Here is a 7,977-nt window from a genome sequence, read left to right as displayed (position 1 = left end):
CTTTTCAAGCGAATAGAAAATTTTTTGCACTCAACTATAATTTTGTTTAATTATATTTTATCAAGTTTAAATTTCGCCTCGAAATGTTAGTCCATTAAAGGAAATCATAGGCTAATTTTTGCCCATGGTTAATGAGTTAGGTGATTGGAATAATAAACCAATATGTCTATCCACTGCTTTCAATGATGGTTTCAAGCTTCTAGGCTGCTGTAGAAGGCTAAAATATATTATTAGATCATTCGAATGTTTAATATTACTTAAAATTCTATCTTTTTATAAGCAGTACATCTGATAATATTGAGATGCACTTTATTTCACAGCGTGTAAGCTGCTTACTTAGAAAAAAAATAACTGTAAATTGTTTGTTTCTATCCTATTTTGAAATTTCTGTACTGTGGGTGAATTCTGATCAATGTTTTTAATCCACTCTCTGTCATAAAGTTTTCGAAATAAAACACTATTTAAGCAAAGCTAATGAATTATTTTTTGGAACATTTTAGGAATGCTTTGAAGAATGCGAAAAGAACCTCAGTATGCAGGCTCGTGGTTGTATTCCTCATTCTTACGGAATTCCGGGACATGAAAAAATGTGCAGTTCTACAGGTAAAGCAAAATTAAAAAGTTGCATAATTTTGATGTCTTCTAAATACTAATTAATAAGGAATTTTGTTAGAAAAATTTTTTCAATTACTATTTTTTACATACATTTAATCAAATAATTGTCAAAAATAATCATTATCATTTTGAAAATTTATAATTTTACTGTCCATTTTAAAATGATCTCTTTTTTTGAGTTTTCCCGGATATTCAGATCCACTTAAAAATGCATTGCATTTAAATTTAACATTTTTCAATTAGCACGTTGAATGCCGTGGGGGTCACCGGTGACCGGTGAAGTCAAGATTATTAGAAACAAATACACCGAAGAGCCATTACATTATGACCACCCTCCGTCAATAACAATGGGCTCGCCCAGGTTTTAATGGTTTCTCGACCAGGAACAATGTTTTCATGGGGCACATTAGGACCCATAATCCTCATAGAACCATCTCTGACGTTTGTAAACTACTTGAACATAGTTGCAGACCAGGTTCACCCATTCATTGCAACAGTATTTACTGCGGAAGATGGTGCTTACCAACAGGATAATGCACCATGTCATAAGGGTTAAATAGTCATGGATTGGTTCGAGGAACATTTCAGTGACTTTCAAGTCATGTCTTGGCCCCCAAATTCACCTGACCTTAATCCAATAGAGCATTTGTGGTCCTACTTGAAAAACCAAATTCGTGCTGCCACGCTACCCACTAGCAATGTGAGGGAATTGTAGGACCAGTTGGTGAGCGCTTGGTACCAGATACCTCAGACTACCTATCAGCACCTTGTGGAATCAATGCCACGGCGGGTGCTAGCAGTTTTGAGGGCTAAAGGTGGCCCTACATGTTATTAGCAGGGTGGTCATAATGTAATTGCTGTTCGGTGTTATTCGAGTAAATTTTTAATGTTTTTAATTGTTTTATATTATTATCGTTGCTAAAATGGTTTGAAGAAATTAATTCAATGCATACTGAGAAAATCATTTTGGTCAGACATCCCAGTCATGTAAAATTAGCGTGGCATTCAATGTGTTAAGGAGTCTATTTTTTGATTTCGTCAAGAGAGCATCAACTCAATCATCATCGATTCAATCATTCTCATCAATTTCATTCAATCATATTCATTTAAATTTAACTTAGAATTCTGAGTTTTTTAACGGGAGGTTTTTAGACACAGGTATTATTTAATGCAAGCACTTTTGTGAAATAATGCAAAGAACTCTTACAATTTAATTTTCTTTCGAGCTTAAATTTGAAGGGAAAAACATAAACACGACATCTTGCGCGCACCATAAAAGTCACAAAAATAATTATATTGGCTGGAAGTTTTTTTTTACATGGTCTTTTTACACAAATTTGTAGACATTTGCTCGAAAGAAAGTTGTCAGTAGACATTCGTTATGTAGGCAAAAAAAAGCTTTTCATAACTGATGATTATATAGGCTTTTCATAACTGATGATTACATAGGCTTTTCATAACTGAATTATTGAGTTTGAATTATTTTTCTCTAAAAGTAAACAGAATTGCAGTGACAAATAAAAATCATTATCTTAATAATAAACAAAACTCAAATTTTGCAGAATCAGAGGTGAAAGAGCCAGAATATGAAATTGCAGAATGTCAGAAAAAACATTGTTATCCTGCCTGCTAGTAAGTCGTAGTATTTGATTTTCTGATAAAGTAGCCTGTTCAAATCTTTTTTGATGAAGTATTATTTGTAACATTGAATTAATTATTAATTAATTATTAATTAATTATTAAATAATTATTAATTAATTATTAATTATTAATTAATTAATTACTAATTAATTATTAATTAATTAATTACTAATTAATTATTAATTAATTAATTATTAATTAATTATTAATTAATTAATTATTAATTAATAACAATGAATTAATTAATTAATTAATTAATTAATTAATTAATTAATTAATTAATTAATTAATTACTTCATTATTATTAATTAAATATTATTAATTAAATATTATTATCTAAATATTTTTCCCAGTATCTTCGGGTAATATTTTTTTTACATTTTTTAATGTTAGGTAATAATTTTTACTAAATATTTAAAGGTCGTTTGTGTTATTAAAATTTTACGTTAAATTTGCATTAGTTACTGAAAAGAGGTATTTAAAACCATGCAATGTTGTAAGTGGAGCTAAAAACAAAGTTTCTTTTTTCTTTAAGCGACATTATCCTTCCAAAGCCTAGTATCTGATACAATAAGCAGCATTTGGTACTTCGCTCAAAAACTAATTTTGTAATTTTTTCTTTTTGTGTGTCTTTTCAATGAGATTATTTAGATAAAAACATATTTTTCTTTACCTTGTTATTCAGATTTTTTAAATATAACTTTTAACTTTTTTGACCAAAATGTGAAGAAATACACTACAAAAATATACTACAATATGTAAAAAAGCCAAAAATTAAAATTTATAATTTTTCTGCGAAATTAACTTTAATTTTTTTTCTTCAAAAAACGTTTATTGTATTCTTAATGACACTTTTACAAGCCAAGCACACCCACCATTATTGACCTTTTGTGAATTAATTCAGGAGGGTGCACCTTTCTTTTGACAAGAGAGCACCACAATGGTGGAAGTAGGTCTTACCTCAGTACCTCACTAATAGAGGGCAGCACCACTCATGCCTGAGACTACTTCTCTAATTTAGAGAAGGAAATTTTCTCCATCTTATGGTAACCATGGTATTGCACAACTACCAACCTCAACACTTTAAAAAAAAATTTAATCAAGGGAAATTTATTTAAAATTTTGGATCGCATTTATGAGTTTACATTTTTCAAAGCTGCATAGTTATAAGTAAATAAAAGTTCATTTTCTGTTATTGAATGGTCGGGTATCAGGTGGATGAACCCTGTACTTCAAAAAACCAGTTTATCTACCCTTCGCTTTAACTTTAAATTCTAAAAAATTTCTTTGAAAATGTTTCATTTTCTTTTAAATATTTTTTTTTTAATTCATCATTAAAATAACGTGACAAAACTTTATTTATAAGACCATCTCGTGACTTGGTTACTTAGCTTCAGTTGTTAGGTTATTGCGATGTAACATTTTCCTTTTCCTTTTTAAGAATTGTTTAATTTTTATATTTTCATTCATTTATTTAATTACCTTTACCACTCCCCCCCCCCACAAAAAAAAATCAGAGCCCTTTTCAGGGCAAAAAGACATAGCCTATAAAATATACATGTAGACAATAATTTGGAAAAAACTTTATTTTCTAATTAAGTATATCCAAATTCGCGATCGCAACGCTCGAGTACGCCGTCTAGCGGGAGCCTGTAAATATCTGACATTAATTTATCACGTTTTCATTTAGTTCCATCAAAGTCATTGACTGAATCAGACGCCATTTTTTAGCAGCAAATAAGAAACAAAATTTCCCTAAGGAAAAGGCCGAAGAACTTGAAAAAAATCTCCAGAATATTAGTAAATCTTTCAGGAACAGAACACGCCAAACATTTGAAGAAAAATTCCTCAATAATTTTTAATTTCTATTATCAACAAACTTGCAACTGATGACTTCCGATTTCGGATACTGTTACAGATGTGTGTATTAAGGTAAAATGCATTTCTTCTGTCTTCAATTCATTACGAATTAAAGTGAAGTCAACATTGCTTTCGTCATTCCAGTGAATAAATATGAATTCAGAACATACAGAATTGTAATAGTTATAGCATATTCTTCTTCGTTATAGAATAGTATATATTTCTGTATCCATATAATTCGGAAAACAACAATAAAAAATTATCCAAGTTACTTGAAATAGTGCCATTTGTGCTGATTCTTAATTAATTTAAATCGTTTTCTTGGTAAGTTTTTTTTAATTTTGAAAGAATAAGTTCAACTAGAATTCAGCTATTCTGTTTTTAGCTACATATTCAAATTCATATCAATTATAAAATTTTGCTGTGTAGTATGTTATCTAAAAGTAATGAAGGTATAAACTATGTATCTATTATTTGAGAATAAAGTTTTCAAACAAGGAACTTATCATTTTGGAATTCTCCGGGAATCATAAATCAGGTAAGTGCAATGATTTTTACAATAAAAAATTTGCTTGTAAATATTTTTTTTTCATTTGATGATGGTTCTCTACAGAATGGTTTTTTACGTCTGATTAAGAACTATAAGAATAATAAAAAAAGAAACAATATGAAAGTTTTTATTTCAATGTTAATAATTCTTAAAATCGTTTTTTTTATCCTAAGAATTCTTTATTTTCCGTTTTTTAGTTTATAATTTTTTGATAAAAATTGTTCTCAAAATACTTTTGAAAAATTAAATGGTATAACATTATGTGTTTATGTATACTTCTTGTATATTCCAATGTTTGAAATAATATGATTCAGAAAAGTATGGAATAAAAATTCGGTACTTACGACGTATTAACGCCACCGCCGCTACAGATTTGGCGGTTTTTAAGTGCCGCCAATCTACACTTAAAATTTTTGCGACAGTTCATAAAATAAAACACTTTATTTAAAATCAAAATAGTTAATTGGATTTCGGTGGAAAATGAGCCGATATAGAGTTTAGCATAGATTCAAAACAATCATATCGCCATATGAACTCTGATGAATAAGATTCCAAATGAAATAACATTTCCAAAACGTACGTTTGCCAAGATAAAGTTTTATGTTGTGGGAATTGGTACATTTTCGTTTTTTCGGTAAAATATTTCCCTCCTGAAAAAATAAAATTGCATCTTGTTTTGTTTTTGGCAAATCCCAAAGACGAATATTCGTAGCACTAAAAATGGCGACAAAAAAGAATTGTTTTTTTTTTTTTTTTTTTTTTTGTTTCGTCAGCATTCTTTATTTTACGTTTCTTAGTTTCTAAATAATGATTTTTATTGAAACTTGAAATTTTTTGATAAAAATTGTTGTCAAAAAACGTTGTTTACAAAATTAAATTTCATAAAATTATGAGGCTTATGTATACTTTTTGTTCATTTTAATTTTTGAACTAATATGATTCTTAAAACTATAGAATGTAAAGTTTAAATGGGCCTTTCATGTTATATCATTAAATTTAGTAATACTATTTCTCGGGCATTAGGTTTTAACTCTTATAAGAATATACATATTTTTTTCTGTTAATGTACAAATATTTTTCCGATGTGTTTTGGATATTCCTTCTCTAATAAAAAGAGATACCATTTTGTTTTCGGTTGTACAAGAAAGAAGATCAAGCATTTTTCTTTTTTAAATTTAATAAGCCACATTAAAGAAGGAACGTTGCAATGCTACACGCTACATTAACGACGTCTCCAGAGTAACTGAATGACGGTTCATATAGAAATCGCAGGTATGCGTCTCATACAACAACGCCCCCTATAGTTCGTTGCGATCGCGAATTGAATTACTTTATGTTTCAAAAAATCTCCAGGTTACAGATAATAATTGTTACTTGACAAATCTATTTGAAAATTACGTTGAGAGGCTGCTTGGCATTTACAATGCTTAAAATTTAATTTTCCCCTCGAATATCTTTAACACATCTCTGCATTTCTAAAACATTTTCGGTCTTTTCTTGCTTAAATTTTAACCTTGCAAATGTGGGCTTTTTTTTTTTTTTTTGACCTTTTTAAGTAGAAAAAAACCGAAGTCCATACAAGATTTACATTCATGTTGTAAAACTTTCAACACCATTTGTTAGCTTTTACAGAGATCTCATTCTTTTATTTCCACTGACATACACAGATAAACAGAAAAACATTAATAACAAGAAGAAGTCGTTTGGCTGCCTAGCAACCAGTCGGAGTTAGAATATTCGCAATCACAACGAAATATAGGGGGCGTTGCTGTATGCAACGAATTCCTGCGATTTCCATGTAAACAGTCATTCAGTTGCTCTGGAGACGTCTTTAATGTAGCATGTTAATGTGAAGTTCCTTCTTTATTGTCGTTATTTAAATTTAAAAAAGAAAAAATTTTGATATTCTTATGCAAACAAAAATAAAATGGTATATATTTCTTTTTTTTGTTTTTTAATAAAAAGAAGGAACATCCAAAACACATCGGAAAATTATTTGCAAATAAAAAGAAAAAAAATATGTTATTATTAGAGTTAACATTTAATGCCTGCGAAATTGTTCTACTAAATTTAATGTTATAACATGAAAGGCCTATTTAAACTTTACATTCCATACTTTTTTCTGTTACAAACTTCAAACATAAACGAACATGCTACTTGCGAAATTATTATTTAATATGTTATCGAATCACTTTTTAGTAACTTGATTAATTCTTTCAAAGAGACTCTTTCCATTGATCTCAAACACATATAAGAACACAGAAGTTTTCTAACTAACTTAATATAGTTCAAAATAAATATAAAAATAACTAGATTTTCCCTCTTCGTAAAAAAAATTGATTCTAATAATTGAAAGTATCCTTTTTCGTGAACTCATGTTGTTATCGCTTCTAATAACACTCAGACAAATTAAGATTGCCAACCGTCGATTTTTTTGCAAATTTAGTCAGAAAGGGGCGGCGGGGCTTTCGTTTGACAAGAGAGCACAGCAAAGGTGAAAATAGGCATCAACTAAGAACTACACGGATAGATGGCATCAACACTCATTCGTGAGACCACTTCCTCAATTTAGACATAGATCTGATGGGGAAGGAAATTTTCTCCAGACCCCTTTATCCATGGTACTGCTCAGCAACGAACCACAGGACTTTCAATTCCACAGATATTACGAGGACATATATCGCATGTACTCGGTGGGTTTTAGAGGAGTCGATGATCAAATCCCGGCTCCTCTGGACCGGAATCTGATTCTCTAACAACTGAGCTACCACGGTCAGTATGAAAGTACATTATACTTTACATTATTAGTTCATTAGACTTCATATTTTACATTAAAGTACATTAATAGTAATGGTAGTATTTATGTCTGAGAAGAGGTGTTATTATTTACCTACATTTGATATGTTATCGAAAAGTTGAATGATATAATCATGAAATGAATATAATTTTTACTTTTGCTTTTGTTACTAGTGAAGAATATTTTGTAGTTGCAAGAGAGATAATTCACACAGAAGTTTTTCACGTAAGTTTACTTCTATATTTGCATTCATATTCATTTGAATACTTGTATTCGGAACTTCTGTTTCCTACAGACTATATACACCGAAGAGCCATTGCATTATGACCACCCTCCATCTATAACAATGGGCTCGCCCAGGTTTTCATGGTTTCTCGCCCAGGAACAATGTTTTCATGGGGCACATTAGGACCCATAATCCTCATAGAACAATCCCTGACGTCTGTAAGCTACTTGAACATAGTTGCAGACCAGGTTCACCCATTCATGGCAACAGTTTTTCCTGCGGGGGATG

At 30.0% G+C, this 7,977-nt stretch overlaps 1 long non-coding RNA gene across 1 annotated transcript in view; it reads left to right on the top strand.

The window, feature by feature from the left end:
• Positions 1-2,169: 2,169 nt before the first annotated feature.
• Positions 2,170-7,977, top strand: part of LOC139425786 (uncharacterized) — an 8,275-nt gene continuing 2,467 nt past the window's right edge. Inside the window, exons 1-2 of the long non-coding RNA XR_011636930.1 lie at positions 2,170-2,247; positions 7,637-7,688. This is a non-coding gene — a long non-coding RNA (uncharacterized lncRNA). The remainder of the gene's footprint in view (positions 2,248-7,636; positions 7,689-7,977) is intronic.

This window comes from Parasteatoda tepidariorum, chromosome 6 (assembly GCF_043381705.1).
Source record: "Parasteatoda tepidariorum isolate YZ-2023 chromosome 6, CAS_Ptep_4.0, whole genome shotgun sequence".
Taxonomy (NCBI): Eukaryota; Metazoa; Arthropoda; class Arachnida; order Araneae; family Theridiidae; genus Parasteatoda; species Parasteatoda tepidariorum.
The sequence above is the reverse complement of the archived record's forward strand: the minus strand, read 5'-3'. Positions and strand labels throughout refer to the sequence as shown.